The 25,409-nt window shown below is 50.7% G+C and overlaps 3 non-coding genes across 3 annotated transcripts; 2 read left to right on the top strand and 1 right to left on the bottom strand.

Annotated features, from left to right (window-relative positions):
• Nucleotides 1-5,107: 5,107 nt before the first annotated feature.
• On the top strand, nucleotides 5,108-5,180 carry trnar-ucu (transfer RNA arginine (anticodon UCU)). The gene has a single exon. It is a non-coding gene; the product is annotated as a tRNA-Arg (tRNA).
• A 5,710-nt stretch (nucleotides 5,181-10,890) lies between these two features.
• Nucleotides 10,891-10,963, bottom strand: trnak-uuu (transfer RNA lysine (anticodon UUU)). The gene has a single exon. It is a non-coding gene; the product is annotated as a tRNA-Lys (tRNA).
• A 13,064-nt stretch (nucleotides 10,964-24,027) lies between these two features.
• On the top strand, nucleotides 24,028-24,111 carry trnal-gag (transfer RNA leucine (anticodon GAG)). The gene has a single exon. It is a non-coding gene; the product is annotated as a tRNA-Leu (tRNA).
• Nucleotides 24,112-25,409: the final 1,298 nt, after the last annotated feature.

The raw sequence follows: 25,409 nt of genomic DNA, 5'->3' as shown, positions 1-25,409 counted from the left end.
AGGGGATAAACGACGAATATGATTGTGCCCTAATACCCGACCGGGACGAGCTAGGCGAGAAAGCTCGTGAACTTGAACCTCGTGAAGAAGAATCTGAGTCAGAAGAGTGAGCACCTCCAGAAGGCTCAACGGCAAGATCTGGCGTCCCAGACCCACCCCCCTCCATGCCCGCAGTGCCATCCCGGTGACTCCATCCACCAAAAGACCTCCCACCCCAGCCACACATTGACCACCAACACACCAACCAACACACCACATCAGCATGTGGAAGTGACAACAAAACTCGAACCATTTGATGTTCACATAGGCGAGTACTCCCCACTCAGGTGTGCTTCCCCCAAACACCCTGCTGCCTCCACAACCACTGACTGGATCTTTCTGCTACCTCTGGCAAGCTTTTAATCGCTGCTCTTAACGACTGACCCCTGAAACCAAAATCCAACAGTAGCGACGTGGTTGATTTTGCAACAAACCCTCTTGCACCAATCTCCACCGGTCTAATAACGCACTGCCAGCCTCGCTCCCTCACCTCACCAGCCAACTCAGTGTACTTCAGTTTCTTCCTCTCAAAGGCATCTTCTAATGCATCTTCGAAGGGCATCGTTAATTCAATGAAGCACACTATCCGTGCGCCCTCGGAGTACAGGACAATATCGGGTCTCAAGGCCGTGACCGCAATGCACTGCGGCATCTGCAGCTGTTTTCCCACGTCCGCTACCAACTTCCAGTCTCGCACGTCACCCCACTTAAAACACGTACCGCCGCGTCCACTCGCGTGGCATGCAACGCTCTCCCCCTCCCGCACAAAAGAAATTACCTTATTTCTCCCGCAACACGGGAGTGGATTGACTTCAACCCGCTTGTTCTCCAACAAGCATGCCAAGGATTTTAGCACTTCATTATGCCTCCAAGTATATCTTCCCTGAGATAAACTAACCTTACATGCAGACAAAATATGCCTCAAAGAGGCTATACCACCACACAAGCTGCAAGTCGGCTCCGTACCTACCCAGCGATTAAGATTCTGTGGAGTAGGGAGAACATCGTAGGTGGCTCCGATGAGAAACTTAATACGACCGGCGTCCATCGCCCACAGATCACGCCAGCTGATCTTCCGTTTCTCCACATGCTCCCAAGCCAAACATCGCCCTTGCACACCATGTGGCGTCGCAGTTACCCGCCTCGCCTCCTCTTCCTGTTCGCGGATAAAACCAATCACCATCTTTCCCCTCTCCGGCAACTTAGCTTTACTCCGCAACTTCATTCGATCGCCGGCACCAAGCCCCGCCCTACCTACCTGCACCTGACCGACCACATCTCTGTGCTCAAGCGCTGTCTGTGCATGCGCAACAGCTTCCCGTGGATCCCACTTACATCCTGTTTTTAAACTTACAGGAATCGATCTCACCACTGGGTCTCTTGTGCTTGACAATGTTAATTCCAAGCCAACCTTGGCACACTTGAATTCTTCCACAAGACTAGTCAGCGGTAATTCCAAGACCCTCTCCTAATAGCTTTGTTCATAAGCCTTTCCAGTCTTTCAACCCCTGACATAGAAACCTCGTATATAGTTAGCGGCCATCTAATACGAGGCAACAAACCAAACTGCAGGCACCAAACCTTCAGCTTCCCTGGTAAAAAAGATTAATCAATCCTATTAATTGCCTGCACTACATTCTCCCTTAATCTTTTAACCTGCTCCCTGTCGCTGAGTGAGGAATCATACCATCGACCCAAGCTTTTAATTGGCCTTTCAGCCACTGACGGAACCTTTTCTCCATCGATCTGGAAATTCTCCTGCGATAACTTTCCTTTAGCTATTGACAAGCTCCTACACTTTGCTAGGTTTAATTTTCAGTCCGGCCAACTTTTGATTTCCATTGAACTTCATTAATAAGCGATGAGTACATGGGACAGTAGTAGTAAGCACAGTCATATCGTCCATATACGCTCTGATTGGCGGAAGGCGAGAACCATCCTTCAGCCTCATATCCCCAACCACCCATCTCGACGCCCTTATTATCACCTCCATAGCCATGGTAAAAGCCAGAGGCGAGATTGTGCATCCGGCCATTATGTCAATCCCCAACCCGCTGCCAAGTTGCGGTGTATTGTTTGGTACAAAAATAAAACTGGATGTCTTCAAAATACAGCTTAACCAGTCTCGTAATACACTCTGGGACTTTAAAAAAAAAACAAATGCCCTCCACAACAAAACATGCAGCACTGAACCAAAGGCGTTCGCCAAGTCCAAAAAAATCACGTGGAGGTCTTCACCTTCCATCTTGGCCTCCTTTATCTGGTGCCAGATCATACAAAAATGCTCTAAACAGCCTGAAAAACCCGCAATTCCTGCTTTCTGCACAGATGTGTCAATTAAGTTGCTGGCCAACAAATATGCAGGCAACCTCTGCGCCACAACACTAAAAAATATTTTCCCTTCAACATTAAGAAGGCACATTGGCCTGAATTGCCCTATTTCTACCTCATCTTTCTCGTTGTGGGTATAAACACCCCTCCTGCTCGCCGCCATTCTTTTGGAATGATACCTTTTTTCCATACGACCACCATCTGCTTCCACAAAAACTTTAAAACATCCGGGCACCTTTATAAACCCATTAAGGAACCCCATTGGGTCCTGGTGCAGATTCTGCCCTCGCACGCCGCACCACCTCTTGTACTTCTTTCAACCTTGGAGGACACATGTCCGTTTGTGCCACGATCTCCCCTAATGGAGGAATATCTGCAGGTACTTTAAAAACCCTCTCACTTTCACCATCGGTGTGCATTTCCAGCAGACAGCTCTCCAACTCCCTCCTTTGAACATTTAAACAACCAGACTTCTCTTGCTCAAGCAAGGACTTCACAAATTTCAATGGGTCCTTAAAAATTGCCACCATAGCTTGCTCCTTCTTCTTCCTCCTCAATCTAAGCTTTTCCGCTCTCCTCAACACTACCAATCTACGTTTCAATTCTTCCTGCAAAATATTAATGCCACTTCTACCTTCCTCATCTGCTCGTTTCCAAAGCTTTTTTAAGTCTCTTCTTTCCTGAATCAACCTCTCAATTTCCATCTGCCGTCTTGACCTTAACATGCTCTGCTCACCCTTACGCTTCTTCTCGAACACCTCAAACCTCTTCTTCCCATAGTCGTATATAATCTCACCCAGTTGGTTTATCTTAGACTCAGCCGTACCCTTCAGGCCATTTAAAATCCCTCTCAAGTCATTGTTTTTAGAGGTCCACTCCTTACAGTCAGTGGCGCCTGGCCATCTCACCTTAGGTTTTTGTTCTCATCTTGGTATCATCTGCCCCGCATCCTCTCCATGATCGATGCTGCCTTGTGCATCCATCTTTGGTCTTGTCTCCTCTAAGACAGAGGTATTGATGTCCTGTGGTCTTTGGTGTGCAACCTGCCCCTGGACTTCACCTGACTTATCTGGACCACTCCGTAGGTCGTGGCGATCAATGCGGGGCCCCTGCCTCGTCCCCCTAAACACTTCTTCTTGCCTTGATGAATTCTTAGGCCTCTCACTGAAGTCACCTTCCTCCAGCCACAAATACACACCTGCAGCACCGATCCACCCCTACTTGGCGTGGTTGTGTTCATGCTTTCCCCCCCGTCAAGTTCACGTCAAGGTCTAAAGCCGTTATATCCGCCGATGAGTCGTCTTCCACCCCTGCTCTCACTGACTCTTGGGGTATTGAAAACATTTGTGTGTCTGTAGCTTAAACAGGGCGCACCTCCTGCTACACAAAAGCACAAGATGCTGCTGACACAGGTTGCTAGCCCATGTCAGCCCCTAGTGGGGTCTGTTCCCTCCTGCCAGCAGTCTCTCCGTGCTGTCACACGATCTTTCCCATGCCACCAGCTGCCCTGCTCACAGCAGTCACTAGTCACCTAGAACCAACATGCAATAATACACAGGGAAAGATGTTCAACCCCTTGTGCCAAAATCAAGGGGGGCTGGACACAAACCAACCACGCCACCAGTACTCCATCCCTCCCAAAACCCCACATACCCCTCACGCCCCACCAAACAGTTCCCTCCACTTTATATTAAAAAAAAAAGAAAAAAAAAAAAAAAAAGAAAATTGTGCAATTTTGTGCAACTGATTTGTTCCATGACTGCTGCAGAAAGCCCGCTGCGCAAGAAGCAGGAATGTACCGAAACTGCGCCCCCAACTCAGACACTAACCAGACACTGGCTGGTAGCGAAAAAACAAGAAAATAAATAAGGTTAATGTGCATAGCTCACTCTAGCCTGTAGGGAACGTACCAGATAAGTAAGTAACAAATTCGAAGCAAACACGAGCTGAGCACGCGCTGATCATGCAGAGAGAAAGCCAATGAGAAATGCCACCATATGCTTAGCATGAGAGGGGGGTGCACTAGTGCAGTGGCACAGTGGCGCAGTGGTGCAGTGGCACAGTGGGGATTGGACCAGGTCCTGTTTTCCAGTGGATCTGGGGTTTGAGTCCTGCTTGGGGTGCCTTACGATGGACTGGTGTCCTGTTCTGAGTGTGTCCCCTTATGCCCTCAGTTGCTGGGTTAGGCTCTGGCTCCCTGCAACCCTGTATGAGGCAAGCGGTTAAGACTATTTGTGTGTGTGTGTGCGCGCGTGCGTGCACTTAGCATGCGCCTCTAGACGTATGTAAGGAGTGTGCTTTGGATGCTCGGGGAGACTCCCTTGAGTCCAGCACAGGGGACGAGGGACTCTCTCTCCAGCTGGGGAGAGACAAAGTAAGATACTCTCTCCTATCTTGGGTCCGTTGTTTGAGTCATGTCGAATTTCTTCCGCAAGACACATCCGCGTTTCTGTATTGCCATGACGATGCAAAGTCGCTCGCGGTTCAATTAACACTCTGTTATCCATTTCTAGTTCATATGCCCGCATGATATAATTCCTTTCTTCTTAAGTACACATCCGTTTGCCACAGTGTCATAAGGCAGGCGACACCTTGTTGTTGGAACAACACTTGGGAGTTTTTAGTGTGTTCTGGCTTCACAGTTAAACTGAAAGGCATTACTGAAAAATGTAAGAACCAAGCGTTACTGTGGTGTTCCTCTTCATTTACACTTCCTTTAGCCATTCTGCTAAGTTTAGCCCCAGTGGCCTAATGGATAAGGCACTGGCTTTCTAAGCCAGGGATTGTGGGTTCGAGTCCCATCTGGGGTGGAAAGGATGTGTTGGTAGTAGTCTCCTTAGTGTCTGGTGGAGGGGGTAAAAAAAGAAAACCAGTGAACCAAAAGGTTATGGAGTAGATATGTTGATATGGATGTGGTTGTTATGAGATCAGCCCCTTTAAGGTTGAATCCATGCTTCTCTCATGGAAAAAGGTTGTGTTGCCCCCCTCATTCAGGTGAGGGGAGAAAATTTGCTCCAGGTGGAGGAGTTTAAGCATCTTGGGATCTTATTCACAAGTGAGGTGGGAGCGGTTGCTGTACTGAACCGGGGGAGGTGAGCCGTAAGGCAAAGCTTTCTATTTGCCGGTCTTCTACGTCCCTCCAAACAGTTTGTCCCTGTTTTAGAAGTCTGCTGGGACGCAACTAAAGGTTCAAATTTCTTTGTGTTTTGTTTTCCCTATCAACGTTTCTCCACTGCGTTAAACGGACAGCATATATTTTCTGAACGTCTTAACTCTTACATCACTTTAGAACATATTAAGCACTTGAAAATATTGACTACTTGAACATATTTTCACACCACACTTGAACGAACAATTTCTCACACCAAACGTTCACACGACATGGTTGCATATGGTCCCCCTCGTTGTCATCTTGTAACAGGAGATTATTCCGGTACCACACTGCTATGGTGTTTACAGGTGAGTCGATGCCTTCAACCTTAAATGCCCAAATCTTTCCATTCTGAGTTTCCTGTCTTCCCCAGTGATATATGCGGAACTCAATCCCATTTGTACCACCTACTTTGGGCCGGGATCAGAACGAAAGAGGCTGCAGCGGGGCACTTTGTCAGGAACAAATCCGACATAATGATTCTCTCTTCCTCAAGTTTGTTTGCCGGAAACTCATGCGACTCTTGTCGATACTCTACGGTTTCTTTGGCAAAGAAGCGTGCTGTGCAGTGCAACCGTGTGGGCTGTGTCAAGTTGGGAGGCACCCTTACCTCACCGCAGCGCGTCATCATCCAGCAGCCAAGCGGTGTACTGCGATAACACCTGCAGAGACAACAGTCCCAATACTGGAGATGCGATGTTGCCACCTTCTTCGGTCACGGTGACAGTTGCCCCGAGCTTCGCAAGCAGGTCGCGGCCCAGCAGCTTCACCGGACAGCGGTTACTAAGGAGAACCGAACGGTTAGTCACAGCAATGTCTTCTGTCACTCCCACGCGCAGTGGGTCTGTTTTTTTGAGGCTTTGTGTTATTCCTGATGCTCCCATGAGGCAGATCCGGTTTCCATTTGCAGGAACCACGGCATCTCCTGTCTTCTAAGAGTGGATCTCGTCACCCCTGTGTCCACCAGGAAGGGAAACACACTAAAAAAAGTGGTTAATGTCATCTTGACTGCCTTAACTGTTTGCCTTGTAAAGCCCACGGAGACACTTGGTAGCATCGCGGTGAGTGCTGCTGCCTCTTGACCGAGGCCTCCTCCCAGTGGGACATGCCCGGAACACCTCCCCAGGAGGCATCCGGAACAGGTGCCCGAGCCACCTCAACTGGCTCATCTCGATGCGGAGGAGCAGCGGCTCTACTCCGAGCTCCTCCCGGGTGACAGAGCTCCTCATCCTATCCCTAAGGGTGCGCCCAGCCACTCCGCGGAGGAAACTCATTTCTGCCACTTGTATGCGCGATCTCATTCTTTCGGTCATCATCCAAAGTTCATGACCATAGGTGAGGGTAGGAACGTAGATCGACCGGCAAATTGAGAGCTTCGCCTTACGACTCAGCTCCTTCTTCACCACAACAGACTGGTACAATGACCGCATTACTGCGGACGCCTTTGAGACCTCGCTGGACAATGTGGCTGGGAAGACTGTAGGGTCGCTGTGCTATCTGGAACCTTATAAGCAAATACTGTTGCATTAGTATTGCTTTATATATATATATATATATATATATATATGTAGAGTATACGTATGGCTACAGCAAAGCCCTTCAGTCATCTGCCTCACTTTAGAAGTATTTTTCTGTTAATTTTTCTGTTTGTGAGCCTGAACTTAAACGTGACATATAACTTCCAATTTTTAGCACTCTTGATAAAGATGAACAAAAAAAGACTTAAATAATATTTTTAAAAAGTCTCATTCAGAATTTTAAATGACTTCATTAAACTTGTGCCAGTATTGTAAAATGTATTAGTATAGCTGTGTATCCTTGGCAGGATCTTTGGCGTTTCTCTTCATTTTACTATGGTTTTGATTCTCATTGAATGATCTTATATCTCAAAGGAAAGCCAAACGAGATGAGACTGTAGCCAATTTCAGGAAAACAGAGAATCTTGTACCAGAGGATCTTCTAAGGCGAGCATTCAACATTATCCCAGTAACAACAGAAACTAAGTTGCAGAAATACAGTGTGGGTACGTACTTTTTTTTTCTCTTTTTAAGAGCTTCACATCAGTTAAGTACATTCACTGGACCAGCACAGATAACGATTGGTTTAGGGGATGAGGGTAAGAATTTTAAGTCATTCTAAATACAAAGGATGATGAGGTGATGTTGATCAGAAGAAATGCAGAACCGTGGTTTTACATATGATTCAGTTGATGGTTCCCACTGTCACTGTACTTCACATTCCTTACTGGCCAAACAGAACCACTCACAGAAACATTTTTTCTTTTTTCTGGTCTTCCACCAATTTGCCAAACCCAACTCTGTTTACCAACCCAAGGCAGACTGTCACAGCTCTAGACACAAGAGAAGTCGGGCTTTACCGGAATGATCCGCAAGCCTCTGACCATTGATTTGAGTGTCTCCATTGTTCAGGAGAACTTTCGTCAAGATGAGCACATCACCAGAGGCCTTCCTTTTCTTGAGGTCCCACTTCACGGCGTCACATGCCCTCGTGTGTTAGTCACTGGCTCTTAGGCATCGGAGACCGCCATTTGTCCAACTTCTTGATCAACATGGAGACAGGAGGAATGATCGGAATTGACTTTGGTCATGCCTTCGGAACCGCCATGCAGGTAGGTGTCTTTCATTGCTCCATTGCCAGTCTCTGGAGTCTTTTTTTCTGACCCCAGCCATTGTGTTATGGATTTCGGTCAACATACCACTGGAGTGGTCATGTTGTTCTCCTTTAAGATTTAGGAATTAGACCCTTCTGTCCAAATGCCTTTGCCATACAAGGCTGCAAAACTACATTTTTCTTGTTCTCTCTGATTATCAGAAGGCTGTGAATCTTGCAGTGCAACATCTGGAAGAACAGATAAACTCGTTTCTTCTGCGTGCAGAATGTTGCGTAAGGGTCTCTTAAAGAAGTGGGCCGTCCGCATTGTTGACGCAGAAGTCTCACAGAGGGACCTGGTTCACGAGCCAGCATTATTAGCACTCAATCATAGAACCACGTTGAAGTTTTGGAAGATTAACTTGACAGTTACTGTCTTTAATTGCTACAGAGTTTAGAAAGGGCTTCTGATTGTTCTTTCCCAACTTGCAGGCCAAGTTCTGGGACAGAATAAATGAACCCCTCCAGCTGAGGTGTACACCATCACGCGTGAAAAACCTGGGCCATTCCCAGAAACCATCCTAGTTATTAACAAATGATATACGATCGGAGCGGCACCACGTCTCTAACCACCTGTTAAGAGACACCAATCTACTGTACACCATGTCCCCCATGAAGAGTCTAGGTAAAGGACCAGACACTATTAGATTACGACATTTCCTTCTGGCCTTGTTACACATAGAAATAAATCGGCTCTTTAACACCTCAGACTGCTGATGACGAATATCATTACCACCAACATGCACCATCATAGTCGACACGGCATTATCGGCCAGAGAACTGACACGAGCCTTCACGTCGGACACACGTGTGCGTGAGAAACACTTTACCTTTACATTTACATTTCGATTCCCAGGCCCCCGGACCTTAACATTTCCGACAGCCGAATATCCCAAAATGAGCACATTATTATTATTATTATTATTATTATTATTATTATTAGGTGAACTGCTTAGAGCCGAAAATCTATTTTGGGTTTGGACGGGAGAACCCAAACCAGGAACCCGTAGCTTCGGCTTCGCTTTATTCGACTTCTTACTCTGAACCGTGACCCAGTCGCCGTGAGAGCGCTCCGGGGTACCCGGCTTCTCATTAGCTGTACTGGGGCCTGTAAGGGTCGACGCCGAGTTCGACACTACGGAGGCATCGGGACACACCGAGTCCAACCAACTCTCCGTTTCTCGTATAGAAATCAAATTCTTAATGCGCTCTTCTAAATCGCGGACTTTCCGCACCAAGTCATTATTTGTTACGCATTTCAAGCAAATGAACTGTTTCTAAAATGTCAGCAGGTGCAACCAAACAAAACATGTTACATAACACACAGGTGTGCCGTCAGACAATACATTCAGAATAGAACTTGCGTTGAACAGGGATTCCATTCTTTCCAAAGACGCCGTCTCAGCAACTGGTGTGTGACTCCACGCTCTGCCTGGCTCTGGACGCTTTGCCTGGCTCTGGACGCTCTGCTCTGTGTTCGTTGACCACAAAGAAACAACACAGCGGTTTCCAGTTACCTGCGGTTAACTGTGGTCCAAAAAACGCTAAGTGGAAAATTCCAGAAATAGACAGTTAATAAGTTGTCTGTTCTCGGAAGCTAAGCAAGATCAGGCCTGGTTAGTACTTGGATGGAAGACCGCCTGGGAATACCGGGTGTTGTAAGTTGTTTTTTTTTTTTTTTCCTTCTTTTAAAAAAAAAAAAAAAACATTTCACAGTTTCAAAACCCCTTGCCCCATACGGGGTTGCAGGGAACCAGAGCCTACCCGATAACACAGGGAGCAAGGCCAGAGGGGAAGGGGACGCACCCAGGACAGGACGTCATTCTGTCACCAGGCACTCCAAGCGGGACTTGAACCCCAGACCCACCGCAGAACAGGTCCCGGCCTAACCCACTGCGCCACCACATAGTAAATCAATAGTAAAATTATATTTTAAAAAAAAAAAAAAGTTCACAACACCTGGTATTCCCAGGCGGTCTCCCACCCAAGTACATAACAGGCCCCACCTTATTTAGCTTTCGAGACGGGACGTAGTCAGGGCGGTAGAGCTGCAAACGAGTAGGTGTGCCACCGATGCCTTACTTGTTGCTGCTACCCGTGAAAGGCTCACGCAAAGAATGCTCGAGCATGCGACGCCTGCTTGGGCTTTGGCCGCACAAAGCGGAGCGCACTTTTGCCTCTCTCTTGTGAAATGCTCACGAGAGTCCAACGAAAAGCAGTCATGACTTTCAGTATACGCGATCGATGTCACACATTAAAATCACGCACCAAACGGGACAAAAAGAGACTCAAGAGAAGAATAAACTGTTCTGAATAAACACCTGGAGTCACAAAAGTGTTAAACACGGGGGAGAATTAAAATCCAGTGCAATCCTGCTACAGAAATGAAACATTGAAGAGTGACTGTTCCCAGAGAATAATTGCGCTTCCAGGTGGCAGCCCTCACTGGAGCCTGAAAAAGTGAGGGGTAAGAGAGAGCGGTTCCTCGGGTGCGAAACAAAACAGAGGGGAAAATAAAATAAATAAGTTAATCAACAATAAAATTCTAATTTAAAAAAATAACAAAACTCCTCACTGCTGTTGAGTTAGAGAGTGTACAGCTGCTCCTTACACATCAGAACTTACATTATTACTCAAAGGTGACACTACTGCATACATACTTCCGACTTTACAGAGTCTCAGATGAACACTGAACATTACGCCTGGACAGGGACTTGAACCCTGGACTCTCAGATTAAAAGTCTGATGCTCTACCAACTGAGCTACCCAGGCCCTTAGTATAAGTGGGCGCTTGGCGTGGTGGAAGGGCTCGTGTGATCTAGGGAACTCCAGACCTACATCGTCAGGAACACTATGCTCCTCGTAGGGTTTCCCAAGGCGAACAGGTCTGGAGTGAAGATCCAGACTAACACGATCCAAAAACCTCCATGGAAAAGGTAAACACGAGATCGTTTACCCTGCCCGGAATAGCGTCACCGGGACCTACACCTGGAGCCAGGCCTGGGGGTAGTGTTCCTAGGCGAGCGCCTGGTGGCCGGGCAGCCCACGTACCCCGGCCGGGCTCAGCCCAAAAAGGCATCGTGGGGGGACCACCTGCAAGGTCCGGCATGGGGGTCCGGTGCAATGTATACCTGGCAGCGGGAGGCGGCAGGAGGGAGCAGGAGGGAGCGGGGTGGCGCATGGCGTCGTAGCCCCTCGCGACGGAAACTGGCTCTTGGTACGTGGAATGTCACCTCGCTTGGGGGGAAGGAGCCGGAACTGGTGCGGGAGGTTGAGAAATACCAACTGGATATAGTTGGGCTCACCTCCACTCACAGTGTTGGCTCTGGAACCAAACTCCTCGATAAGGGGTGGTTCCTCTCCTACTCAGGAGTTGCATGAGGCGAGAGGCGCCGGGCGGGCGTGGGGACACTCACAAGCCCCCGGCTGGCTGCCATACAGTTGGAGTTTGCCCCGGTGGGCGAGAGGGTCGCCTCAATGCGACTTAGGGTCGCAGAGAGGAAGACTTTGACTGTTGTGTGCTCACTAATGCACCAAACAGCAGCTCAGAGTATTCGGCCTTCTTGGAGAAGGTGGGTGGGGTTCTGGACAGGACCCCACCTACACACTCCATAGTCCTACCGGGGGGACTTCAACGCTCACGTTGGCAAGGACTGGAAAATCTGGCGGGGGAGGGTGATTGGGAAGAACGGCTTGCCCAATCTGAACCCGAATGGTGAAATGTTATTGGACTTCTGTGCTAGTCGTGGCTTGTCCATAACAAACACCATGTTCGAACGCAAGGATGCTCATAAGTGTACTTGGTACCAGAGCACCTTCCGGCCCTCACGCAGAATGCCCTCCTCCTGACCTCGGCCGCGCCTTGATGTGCTGCCCATGAAGACCACAAGCGGGTGCGGGGGGCAAGGCGCAAGCTCGGCGGAGTCCAACAGCCACGCTGAACGGGCTTGACTTGATGCCGAGTGTGCGGACGCGGCTCTCGCTCGGTGTGTTGCGAAGGCCGATTGACCCTCAGCAGTGGCCCCGGCACCCCGTACTCCCGAACTGCCTCGCGCGGAATTTCTCGGCGAACGTGGCCGTAGGCCTCCTCCAAGTGCACGCAACACGTGTAGACTGGATTAGCGAACTCCCGTGCCCCCTCAGTTATCGGCGAGAGGGTAAAAAGCTGCTCCGCTGCTCCACGGCCCGGACGGAGCCCGCATTGCCCCTCTTCAACGTGAGGTTCAGCTGTCGGCCGGAGCCTCCTTTCCAGCACACTGGCATAGACTTTCCCCGGGAGGCCGAGAAGTGCGATACCCCGATAGCCGGAACACGCTCTCCCGTGCCCTTTCTGAGAGACGGCGACCGCCAGCCCAGTTTGCCAATCCAAAGGCACCGTCCCCGAGGTCCGTGCAACATTGCACGGGCGTGTCAGCCATGACAGGCCCCACAACATCCAGGGCCCTAAGCAGTTCCGGGAAAATCTCGTCCGCCCCACCCCGCTGCTTTGCCACTGTGGAGCTTTCCAACTACCTCAGCGACTTCCACCACGGAACTAGACTCTGATATGGCGATAAGGATAGGAATGGGAATAGGAATAAGGATGGGGGGCTTAGGGTCAGAGAGAGGGTTGAGGAAAGGGATAGGGATAGGTGTAGGGTTAGGGACAGGTTTCGGGTTTGAGGTTGGGTTGAAAACAGTGACAGGGACAGGGATAGCCGCAAAGTGACCGTTTGTTCTAGGAAAGTGATTCGGATAGGGTTAGGGTTAGGGTTATGGATAAGGATATGGATCGGGCGGTCCACGAGGGTGGCCAGGGCTTCCACCAGGGCCCGGCGCTCTGCGAGCCGGACCGCTACGATCGCGTCCAGCGACTCCTGCTGCTGCAGCTGCATCCATTGGAGAATGCGCTCCAGCTGGTCTCTGTCCGTCTCGCCGGCTCCCGGGTTTCGGCACGACCGCAACAGACGAGGCAGGTGACCACGGACGCGGTGCCCGTCTGCGAAGGGGTTTTGTTCAGTCACGGATCAGGGAGAAGGAAGGGGATGGAAAAGGGGGGGTAGGAGGAAACTGGCAGGATGGGCTTCGTGCCGATCAGGGGGGCGAGGGCCCTTGGGTCGGTCCGGGCGGCATCGCCTCCGGGCTCGGGTTCGAATTCGCGCTCATGCTCGTCTGCGTGGATCCGCTCTCCTCCTCCGTCTCTCTCACTCACTGCTGGGCACAGGTGAAGAAATAGGGAGTGCAATCAACCCCAGCTGCGACTGCCTCGTCCCCATCTCCGCCCCCTTCCCCGGCCGCCTCGGTGTGCTACATATGCATTTGTATGAAGGTGGTCAAAACAAACACAGGCAAGCGGAATTATATTTCGAGGTGGAATGCCTGAGTGAACGTGTAAGAAGTCTTTAGTCTAGATTTGAAGGCAGAAACAGACGGGGCATTTCTGACGGTAACTGGCAAAGTATTCCACGGTTCAGGCGCTCAGTAGCGAAAGGCACGACCTCCTACTGAGGTCTTATTGATCACAAGCACTTTAAGGTAACCTGCATCCAGTGAACAAAGGTATCATCCTGGGATATGAGAATCAATAATCTCACAAAGGTATGCAGGAGCAATGCCATGTATTGCCATACAGGTCAAAAGTAGGATTTTATAATTAAGTCTAAATGCGACCGGGGCCAACGTAACGATTTAAGTAGCGGTGTCATACGGTCGTACTGCCTAGTTCTAGCGACAGCTCTTGCAGCAGCATTTTGTACCGACTGTAGCCTGGATACAGTATCGTATGGACAGCTCGATAATAAAGCATTACAGTAGTCCAGCCTGCTTGAAACAGAAGCACGAACCAGTTTCTCAGCATCACAGCTGCATAGGAATCGCCGTAACTTAGCTATGTTTCTTAACTGAAGGAAGCACGACTTAGTCAAAGCACTTACATGAGATTCAAATGACAGCTTCCCAAATCCTCGACACAATCCGTACGCTTGAAGCTAATAGCATTTGTTGTAAAAGACTGGCGTGATTATGTCGAGAGTTTTGCCATCGCCTCCCACCGCAAGTACCTCTGTTTTACTGGCATTTAGAGATGTAGATTTTTTTTTTTTTTTTTTTTTTCTCCTCCGTGAACCGCCACCTTATCGTGGTGGAGGGGTTTGAGTGCCTGAATGAGTCCAGGAGCTATGTTGTCTGGGGCTACATGCCCCTGGTAGGGTCTCCCATGGCAGACAGGTCCTGGATGACAGACGAGACAAAGCGCGGTTCAAAAACCCCTTATGACGAAAAAATCAAGGCGTCCGTTTACCCCGCCCGGTATGGGGTCACCGGGGCCCCACCCTGGAGCCAGGCCTGGGGGGGGGGCTCGCATGCGAGCGCCTGGTGGCCAGGTCTATGCCCACGGGGCCTGGCCGGGCTCAGCCCGAAGCCACAACGTGGAGCCGCTCTTCGGTGGGCTCACCACCTGCCGGAGAAACCGTAAGGGGCCGGTGCGTTGTGATTTGGGCGGTGGTCGGGGCCGAGTGCCCGGCCGACCCAAACCTTGGGCGCCAACTCTGGTTTTTGGGACTTGGAATGTCACCTCACTGGCGGGGAAGGAGCCTGAGCTGGTGCGGGAAGTTGAGAGATACCGTCTAGATATAGTCGGGCTCACTTCCACTCACAGCTTGGGTTCTGGAACCACTCTACTCGATCGAGGGTGGACTCTCCACTATTCTGGCGTTGCCCAAGGTGAGAGGCGGCGGGCTGGTGTGGGCTTATTAATAGCCCCCCAGTTCAGCCGCCATGTGTTGGAGTCTACCCCGGTGAATGAGAGGGTCGTCTCCCTACGCCTTCGGGTCAGGGAACGGTCTCTCACTGTCGTTTGTGCTTATGCGCCTAGCGGCAGCGTAGAGTACCCGGCCTTTTTAGAGTCCCTGGGGGGCGTGCTGGAAAGCGCTCCCACTGGGGACTCTGTCGTTCTACTGGGGGACTTTAACGCCCACGTGGGCAGCGACAGTGATACCTGGTGGGGCGTGATTGGCAGGAACGGCCTCCCTGATCTGAACCCGAGCGGTGAGTTGTTATTGGATTTCTGTGCTAGTCGCGGTTTATCCATAACGAACACCATGTTCATGCATAAGGGTGTCCACCAGTGCACTTGGCACCAGGACACCCTAGGTCGGAGGTCGATGATCGACTTTGTAGTCGTTTCTTCTGACCTTCAGGCCATATGTCTTGGACACTCGGGTGAAGAGAGGGGCTGAGCTGTCAACTGATCACCACCTGGTGGTGAGTTGGATTCGATGGCGGGGGAAAAAGCTGGACAGACCTGGCAGGCCCAAACGCATAGTGAGGGTCTGTTGGGAACGTTTGGCGGAGGCCCCTGTCAGAGAGGTCTTCAACTCCCACCTCCGACAGAGTTTCAACCAGGTCCCGAGGGAGGTGGGGGACATTGAGTCTGAATGGACTATGTTCCGCTCCTCCATTGTCGGTGCGGCGGTTCGGAGCTGCGGCCATAAGGTCTCCGGTGCCTGTCGCGGCGGCAATCCCCGAACACGGTGGTGGACACCGGAAGTAAGGGATGCCGTCAAGCTGAAGAAGGAGTTCTATTGGGCCTGGCTGGCTCATGGGACTCCTGAAGCAGCTGACAGGTACCGACGGGCCAAACGGAGCGCGGCTCTGGCAGTCGCCGCGGCAAAAACTCGGGCTTGGGAGGAGTTCGGTGAGGCCATGGAGGAAGACTTTCGGTCGGCCTCAAAGAGATTCTGGCAAACCGTCCGGCGACTCAGAGGGGGGAAGCGGTGTTCCACGAACACTGTTTACAGTGGAAGTGGTGCGCTGCTGACCTCAGCTGAGGATGTTCTCGGGCGGTGGAAGGAGTACTTTGAGGATCTCCTCAATCCCTCCGACACGCCTTCCGTAGAGGAAGCTGAGGCTGGGGACTTGGAGGGGGACTCGTCCATTACCCTGGCTGAAGTTGCTGAGGTAGTCAAAAAACTCCTCGGTGGCAAGGCTCCGGGGGTGGATGAGATCCGCCCCGAGTTTCTCAAGTCTCTGGATGTTGTGGGGCTGTCTTGGCTGACACGCCTCTGCAGCATCGCGTGGAGTTCGGGAACGGTGCCTCTGGACTGGCAGACCGGGGTGGTGGTCCCTCTTTTTAAGAAGGGGCACCGGAGATTGTGTTCCAACTACAGGGGGATCACACTCCTTAGCCTCCCTGGGAAAGTCTATGCCAGGGTACTGGAAAGGAGAATCCGACCGATAGTCGAACCTCGGATTCAGGAGGAGCAATGCGGTTTTCGCCCTGGCCGTGGAACACTGGACCAGCTCTATACCCTCACTAGGGTATTGGAGGGTTCGTGGGAGTTTGCCCAACCAGTCCATATGTGTTTTGTGGACCTGGAGAAGGCATTCGACCGTGTCCCTCGTGGCATCCTGTGGGGGGTGCTTCGGGATTATGGGGTTCGGGGCTCGTTGCTACGGGCTGTTCGTTCCCTGTATGACCGGAGCAGGAGCTTGGTTCGCATTGCCGGCAGTAAGTCAGACCTGTTCCCGGTGCATGTTGGACTCCGCCAGGGCTGCCCTTTGTCACCGATTCTGTTCATTATTTTTATGGACAGAATTTCTAGGTGCAGTCAGGGAACGGAAGGTGTCTGTTTTGGTGGCCGCGAGATCTCGTCTCTGCTTTTTGCGGATGATGTGGTCCTGTTGGCTTCATCAAGTCAAGACTTGCAGCGTGCACTGGGGAGGTTTGCAGCCGAGTGCGAAGCGGCGGGGATGAGAATCAGCACCTCCAAATCCGAGGCCATGGTTCTCAGTCGGAAAAAGGTGGATTGCCCCCTCCGGGTTAGGGGGGAGTTGCTCCCTCAAGTGGAGGAGTTTAAGTATCTCGGGGTCTTGTTCACGAGTGAGGGAAAAATGGAGCGGCAGGTTGACAGACGGATCGGTGCGGCGTCCGCAGTAATGCGGTCATTGTACCGGTCTGTTGTGGTGAAGAGGGAGCTGAGTCGTAAGGCGAAGCTCTCAATTTACCGGTCGATCTACGTTCCTACCCTCACCTATGGTCATGAACTCTGGATCATGACCGAAAGAATGAGATTGCGGATACAAGCAGCAGAAATGAGTTTCCTCCGCAGAGTGGCTGGGCGCACCCTTAGGGATAGGGTGAGGAGCTCAGTCACCCGGGAGGAGCTCGGAGTAGAGCCGCTGCTCCTCCGCATCGAGAGGAGCCAGTTGAGGTGGCTCGGGCATCTGTACCGGATGCCTCCTGGACGCCTCCCTGGGGAGGTGCTCCGGGCTTGTCCCACTGGGAGGAGGCCTCGGGGCAGACCCAGGACACGTTGGAGAGACTATGTCTCCCGGCTGGCCTGGGAACGCCTTGGGGTTCCCCCAGAGGAACTGGAGGAGGTGTGTGGGGAGAGGGAGGTCTGGAGTACTCTGCTCGGACTGCTGCCCCCGCGACCCGGTCCCGGATAAAAGCGGAGGAAGATGGATGGATGGATGGATTTTTTTTTTTTTTTTTTTTTTAACACATCCGTAATTTTATACTGGTAAAACAATTAGCTGAAGACACCACACGTGATGGATCATCAGGTTCAAGCGATACATATAGCTGTGTGCCATCGGCATACGAACGGAAATTCATATTGTGCTTGCGAATAATGTCACCCAGTGGTAACATATAGAGTGAGAACAGTAATGGCCCCAACACAGAGCCCTGCGGCACACCATACTTGAACCATAGTTGAGATGAAGGGGGTGCAGTCAACAGATTTTAGTACAAAATTGCTCACGGTTGGCTAAATACGAGTCAAACCGCTTCAGAAGGGGGCCTCTTAGGCCAACCGGGTTTTCAAGTCTACTCAGTAGGATGCCATGGTCTGCGGCACTGGAGTCCGGCACTTACTTTCTTACTTATGCCTACTACCCCTCTTGGGGCATAGGCCGTCAACAGGGGCTCTCCAGGCATCTCTGTCCTGGGCCAGTTTTTCCAGTTTTCCCCAGGTGTGGCCCATCCTCTTGGCTTCTGCATCCAGGTAGCGTCGCCATGTGTTTTTTGGCCGGCCTCGAAAGGTTGCTATGATGATGCGTGGTCCATGGGCCTCCCATCCGGTGAGAGCTCTCTGGGCTGTCTTGTTTAACATCAGAGCCACACCTTGGGTGTGGGGGGGCGTTGTCTTCCCCGTGTCCTGAAAACAGCAGCATTTCTCCCGATGATAGCCTCTTCTGGCCTGAGCCAGTCCACCGTGACTCGCTGATTCCCAAGATGGCAAGTCTGTAGGCCCTCATTTCTGCGGCCACCTGTGCCGCCTTTCCAGCTTCGTACATGGTCCTCACATTCTAGTGGGGACTGGGTCTAAAGGACAGGTAGTACCTTTCACAGAGCGAACTGGCACGGTAGTTTCCTCAACGGTTATTACGTCGAAGCTACCGAGACGGTGCGGACAACTAATGTTATACCCAGAAGAGCTTATGCTGGCTAAGAGCAAACTAGAGGGCACTATAGATTCGTGGATATTCTCTAATTTCTTATTGAAAAACAACATAAATTCATCATTAGTAATGGTTGCAGAATTGCACTGTTTATTATCTTTGCGTTTATCAGTTGAGTAAGCGATGGCATTAAACAGGAACCGAGAGTTCTTCCGATTTTCATCAATTAACTTTGCGTAGTATTCGGATCTGGCGTGAAAAAATGCCTTTTTTCTTTTTTTTTTTTCTTTTTTACTTCTTAATTTATTTTTTTAAGACAAACGGACCAGGCTACGTAACAAACGTTTAGCTTAGTTGAGCGCCATCTACGCTGTAATTTACGACATTCTAACGTTATTGCATGAGTTGATTCGTTGAACCACGGTGAGTTCCTTACAGTTCGAATAAGTTTAGCTTTTGGTGGGGCTGCAGAGCCTTGGGCGAATATCTTTGCTCGTTCCAGAATATGAGCTTCTAATGTAATCAACAATTCTTGCAGTAATGTTTTCGTCAGCATGCCGCACGATTTCAGTCTTACTGTGGTCGGACGGCACCGGCACGCATAGATCAAAAGTTAATAGGAAATGATCAGAAATAGTCTCGTTTCAAGGAATAACATTAACACGATGAACATGTGTGCCGTAGGTTATGACGGGATCGAGCGTATGGTTACGGGAACGAGTAGTACCGTTAACAACTTGAGTAAAGCCGACGGAGTTTAAGAGAGACTTAAAACTGTTAGCGAGAGTATCCGATGACGTGCCTATATGAACATTGAAATCACCCATCAAGAAAATTTTGTCATGAGTAATGACTAAATCGGTGATAAACTTACTGAATTCCTCGAGAAAGGAGGAGTACGGTCTAGGTGGACGGTAGAAAAAGGAACAAAGGTATGTTGGGTTTTGACTTGAAATCTAGCTCTAGAACGTCAAACGAGGTAAAATTATCATGATTTCTCAGTGTTATCAGAATCAGAATCAGAACGAGCTTTATTGGCAAGTATGTTCACACATGCAAGGAATTTGTCTTGGTGACAGAAACTTCCACAGCACAGACAGAATGACAGTGAGAAGACACAGATGAGAAGATAGAATATGTGAATAAAGGATAAAAAAAATATAGAAAAAACATAAGTACACAATATCGAAAAAAAAATAGTCACTAGACATTTTATATATATATATATATATATATATATATATATATATATGTACAGGTATGTTCTATACAAATGCAAGGGAATGTGAATAAGACATATGATGTGATAAATAGATATAAATATAAATAGCGTTGTGTATTGCACTGGTTTACTCTCTAGGGGGGATTTAGCTGTTCATGAGGTAGACGGCCTGAGGAAAGAAACTTTTCTTGTGCCTGGCTGTCCTGGTGCTCAGTGCTCTGTAGCGCCGGCCGGATGGCAAAGGTTCGAGGAGGAAGTGGCCTGGAAGTGAGGGGTCTAGGATGATTTTACTAGCCCTTTTACTGACTCTGGGCGAGTCCAGTGATCTGTTGAAGATCTTTGTGAAGATAGGGGCCAGCTTTTTAGACAGGCTGGTGAAACACCGTCTGGGCCCGGTGCTTTCCTTGTCTTCTGTTTGCGGAAGACCCGACACACCTCCTCTTCACAGATCAAAGGTGCAGGAGGGGGGAAGGTGGGGGGTTACTGGCGGTGTTAATCGATGCGTGGAGAGAGGGTCAGAATGGGTGTGAGACAGGGTTCTTCAAACCCGCAATAAAACTCATTCAAATCGTCGGCCAGCTGCTGATTCGACGCAGTGCTGGGGGATGGTGTCTTGTAGTTGGTGATGTCTTTCACGCCTTTCCACACTGATGCTGGGTCGTTGGCTGAAAACTGTTTCTTCAGCTTTTCAGAGCAGTTTCTCTTAGCCACTCTGATCTCCTTTGCCAGTGTGTTTTTGGCCTGTTTATGCAAGACTCTGTCCCCATTCCTGTAGGCGTCTTCTTTGGCCTGACGAAGCTGTCTGAGTTTTGCAGTGAACCACGGTTTGTCATTGTTGTATGTTAAATGAGCCCTGGTAGGGATGCACATATCCTCACAGAAACTGATATATGATGTTACAGAGTCTGTGAGCTCATCTAGATTGGTAGCAGCAGCATCAAAAACACTCCAATCAGTGCACTCGAAGCAGGCTTGTAAGTCCTGCTCTCCTTCCTCAGTACATCTTTTAACAGTCCTTATGACAGGTTTAGCTGATTTCAGTTTCTGCCTGTAGGTGGGTATAAGATGAACCAGACAGTGATCAGAGAGCCCCAAAGCTGCCCGTCGGACAGAGTGATATGCATCCTTTATTGTGGTGTAACAGTGGTCCAGTGTATTATTGCTCTGGTGAGACATGTAACGTGCTGCCTGTATTTTGGCGGTTCACGGGAGAGATTTGCTTTATTAAAGTTCCCGAGAATGATTATAACAGAGTCTGGGTGTTGTTGCTCTGTGTCTGTGATCCGATCGCCCAGCTGTTGCAGCGCTGCGTTCACACACGCTTGCGGTGGAATGTAAACACTTACGAGAATGAACGAGGAAAACTCCCGCAGCGAGTAGAAAGGCTTACAGTTACAATGAAGAGCGCTCCTAGGTCGGGACAGCACGTCCTCTTCGACGCTGTTGCGTCTGTACACCACCTTTCGTTGATGTAGATGCATGTCCCACCGCCACGTGATTTCCCCGCTGATTCTGCGTCGTGATCCGCTCTGAACAGCTGGAAGCCCGGCAGATGTAGCGCGCTGTCCGGAATGGCTTCATTCAGCCAAGTTTCCGTGAGACACAGAGCAGCAGAGTTTAAGACGTCCTTATTTTTTTGGGACAGGAGAAGGAGTTCATCCATTTTGCTGGGTAGGGAGGGGAGATTCGCCAGATGGATACTAGGAAGCGCAGTCCTGAAGCCGCGCTTTCGCAGCTTGACTAGCGCGCCGGCTCGCTATCCACACTTGCGTGGCTTGGAGCACTTGAGCAGCACCACTGCACCTCCAACTACAATGTCCAGCAAAACGTCAGAATAATCAAAAATCAAAAACTGGTAAAATATTGGGTGGTGTGTACTGCCGAACGTTCAGCAGTTCTTCCCTGGTAAAACTGATTGTAGGAGTATGACTAAAGACAGGACAAACTAAGAAAAACAGTAAAACAGCTGTGAAGCTCAACACCGAGGCGGCCATTCGCGGTGCAATCACCTATTTGGATCACGGGGGAGAATTAAAATCCAGTGAAATCCTGCTACAGAAATGAAACATTGAAGAGTGACTGTTTCCAGAAAATAATCGCGCTTCCAGGCTTTTGCCCCAACTTGGAGCCTGAAAAAGTGAGGGGTGGCGGAGAGCGGTTCCTCGCGTGCGAAACAAAGCAGAGGGGAAAATGAAATTAAAGTAAATAATGAAAGCAGTTAATGATAAAGTTATAATTTAAAAAATGATAATAAAAAAAAAAATGCTTATAACACCTGGCATTCCCAGGCACTCTCCCATCCAAGTGCTTACCGGACCCGACCCGGCTTAGTTTCCAAGATCAGGCGTATTCAGGGTGGTATGGCTATAAGTGAGCACCGTGTGTGCCCTACTTGCAGCTGCTGCCCACGAAAGGATCACGCAAAGAGCCCTCAAGCATTCGGCGTATGCTTGGGCTTTGGCTGCACAAAGCGGAGCGCACTTTTGCCTCTCTCTTGTGAAATGCTCACGAGAGTCCAACGAAAAGCAGTCATGACTTTCAGTATATGCGATCGATGTCACACATTAAAATCACGCACCAAACGGGACAAAAAGGAACTCAAGAGAAGAATAAACTGTTGTGAATAAACTCAGAGACTTACAAAAGTGTTAAATCAGAATCACAATCAGAATCAGAACGAGCTTTATTGCCAAGTATGTTCAGACATACAAGGAATTTGTCTTGGTGACAGAAACTTCCACGGCACAGACAGAATGACAGTGAGAAGACACAGATGAGAAGATCGAATATGTGAATAAAAATGGGACTGCGAGGCGGGGGCTGAGATGGTAGTGCCCAGGAACGTGAATGACTACACTGTTGCCACAGTGCTGTTTATGATGGTGAGTGGGGATAATGCTGAGGTGTTTCTCCTAAAGTCCACAATCATCTCCACCGTTTTGAGCGTGTTCAGCTCCTGGTTGTTATGACCGCGTGCCACATTGGTGTCAGGGGTGGGATGGGGCAGGACGATGAGAGGCTGGATAAGGGAGCAGCTGAACACCAAGCACGAGGAAAGGGAAAACAGCGCAACGCTGAGAGCCACGGGACGGAAGAGCGGCGTCCGGCGAATGAAGCGCCTGCGATGGTGGAGGTCGATGCGGAGGAGCTGTGGCGGAGCACGGGTGTCCAGGGGAACGCCGGGGAAGCGCACGCTGTGGCGAGGATGGTGGGGAAGAGCTGCGAGGTGCCGCTGAAGAAGGGTGAGCAGGTCGAGTGGGGTCTCCCTGTGCCCACGGTAGGAGCGGCAGGAAAAGGCAGCGAACCGCCGTCGAACGCAGAAGCTGACGAAAGTCGCCCCGTGGAGAGTGTCGCTTTCCCGAGCAGGACGGACGCCGTGCTGGACGACGCAGAGGAGTGTGTCTCGTCTGTGGACAGGCAGGGCTCCGTGTCGGAGGTGAGCGAAACCGCCGACACAAATTCTGCCGCGGAGCAAGATTCCGCCGGGCTGTAGTGGTGAACGGGGAAGCTGAGCGGTAAGGCAAAGCTCTCTATTTGCCGGTCAGCTGGCCGACGTCCCTACCCTCACCTATGCTCATGAACTCTGGGTAATGGGCGAAAAGAATAAGATCACGGGTACAAGAGGCTGAAATGAGTTTTCTCCGCAGGGTGGTGGGACTCACTCCCCGTGACGGGCCGAGGAGCTCGGCCATCCGGGAGGAACTCGGAGTAGAAGCCGCTACTCGTCCACGTTGAGAGGAGCCAGTTGATGTGGTTCGGGAGTCCGCTAAGGGTGTCCCCTGGGCATCTCCCCTTTGGGGCTATACCAGGCACGGCCGACTGGGACGAGAGCCCGGGGTCGGCCCAGGACCCGTCGGAGAGATTGCGTCTCACCGCTGTCCTGGGTGTGGCCGGGGATCCCCTGGCTTGAGCTGAAGGAACTTGCAAGGGACAGGCATGTCTACTCTCCCCTGCTCTCCTTATTGCCACCGCGACCCTAGAAAAACAAGCACACAAGGAAACGGGCAAATGCATCACACCACCGCAGGCTTAGCAGCGGCGTAGCAAAACACGTGGGGGGGGGACTCACGAGCTCAAACCCCAGTCTCCCACATGACAAGCGGGGACACTCGCCACTAAGTTAACGAGGAGGCGGCTGCAGGTAGCCCTTCTCTTTCTCGGTGCCACTCGAAAGCACTCCCTGGGAGCGCGTCAGCCTCTCCAAGCCACGTGACAAATAGCACTCTGCTGAGTCAGGATGGCCGAGTGGTCTAAGGCGCTGCGTTGAGGTCGCAGTCTCCCCCTGGAGGCGTGGGTTCGAGTCCCACTCTTGACAGCTTTTCAGAGGGTCTTTGGCTACCTCATTTATTACAAAAAAGTACACAGGTCAAGTTATTTGTAATCTTGAGGTATGTTGGTATAATTTCATTTTGTTTTTTTTTAAAAATCACCCTACCACATGCGGAAAAAGACATTTCATCGCAGCAACCACTGCTGAATGCTCTTTTGTTGTGCATTTGGTGACAAAACCTTTGATTGACTGACTGACTGACTGACAACTGTGCTTAGGTGTTGGGGAAGGCCACGTTGCCTCCTGCACTGCCCGGAGGTCGGTGACTGGAGTCGTTCCGCTACGTGCGCCATCTTCTTTTGACCAGGCAACAGGCCGCAAGCACAACGGGGCATTGCGCGGGAGAGGAACGAGCCCCTGCCGAGGCAGCGTCACTGCGCCGTCTCTGTTGCAGAGTGGCCTGGTTGACTGGAGTGAAGGGGTGCGCTTCCTTCAGGAGTCCCAAAGACATTTGGTAAGAATCTCCAGCCAGGTACAAATGCTACGGACGATGCGGTTCTGGACAGCTTGTCCGAGGAAGGGGTACATGTCGCCGGGGCTCATTGGCCTCGGGGTACGATCCTTGCTTTAGGAGTGAGAGGTCCTTGCTTCAAATCCTGGGTGAGCCCTGTGGGCTCCCTGCCTGGCTGCTTCAGAGCTGAGCTGGGTGTGGGGAAGGCTCTGGCTGAAGGGGGAGGAGAGCCTGGCTGGAGCAAGCCTGCCCTCCCCTATGTTGGCTGTGCTCCGGTGGAGGGTGGAAGCAGAGCCTGCTCCATAGCCCCTTGGGTGTGAACCAGCAGCTCCCTCTGTGGTGGGGAAAACCTTTGAGCTGGATGGCCCAGTGGTGAGGTGGAGGGAGGAGCTCATGTGTGTCACTCTTCTGTGGGGTGGTGGCTCCCTCTGCTGAGGGAGAGTGTTACATCCTCAAAGCATGAAGCACTTTGCAACTGTCTCTATTCAGCAAATGCTGCAATGTAATGCAAGGCTGCTCCTTTGTGGTGAGTAGCAGAGGGATAAGGTGGTGAGGTGCATATGCTGTAGCTGTTTTTTCCTTGTGCTCTTCCTGAATTTGCACACTTAAGCTTGCTCGCACTTGTGACAGAGTGCAGGTGTGCCTGGCTAGCTCAGTGGGTAGAGCATGAGACTCTTCACCTTGGGGTGGTGGGTTTGAGCCCTTTGCTGGGTGGAAGGGAGGCTCCCTTCTACAGTGTGAACCCTGTGACTTTGCATGGGGAAAGCTTGGTTTCCCCACCTTGGGCAACTGGTGCCTTGTGAAATTTGCAGGGTTCCTTTGCAAGTGGGGG

The sequence above is a fragment of the Scleropages formosus genome, chromosome 5 (assembly GCF_900964775.1).
Source record: "Scleropages formosus chromosome 5, fSclFor1.1, whole genome shotgun sequence".
Lineage (NCBI taxonomy): Eukaryota > Metazoa > Chordata > Actinopteri > Osteoglossiformes > Osteoglossidae > Scleropages > Scleropages formosus.
Note: the sequence above shows the minus strand (reverse complement) of the source record. Positions and strands in the feature narration are given on the sequence as shown.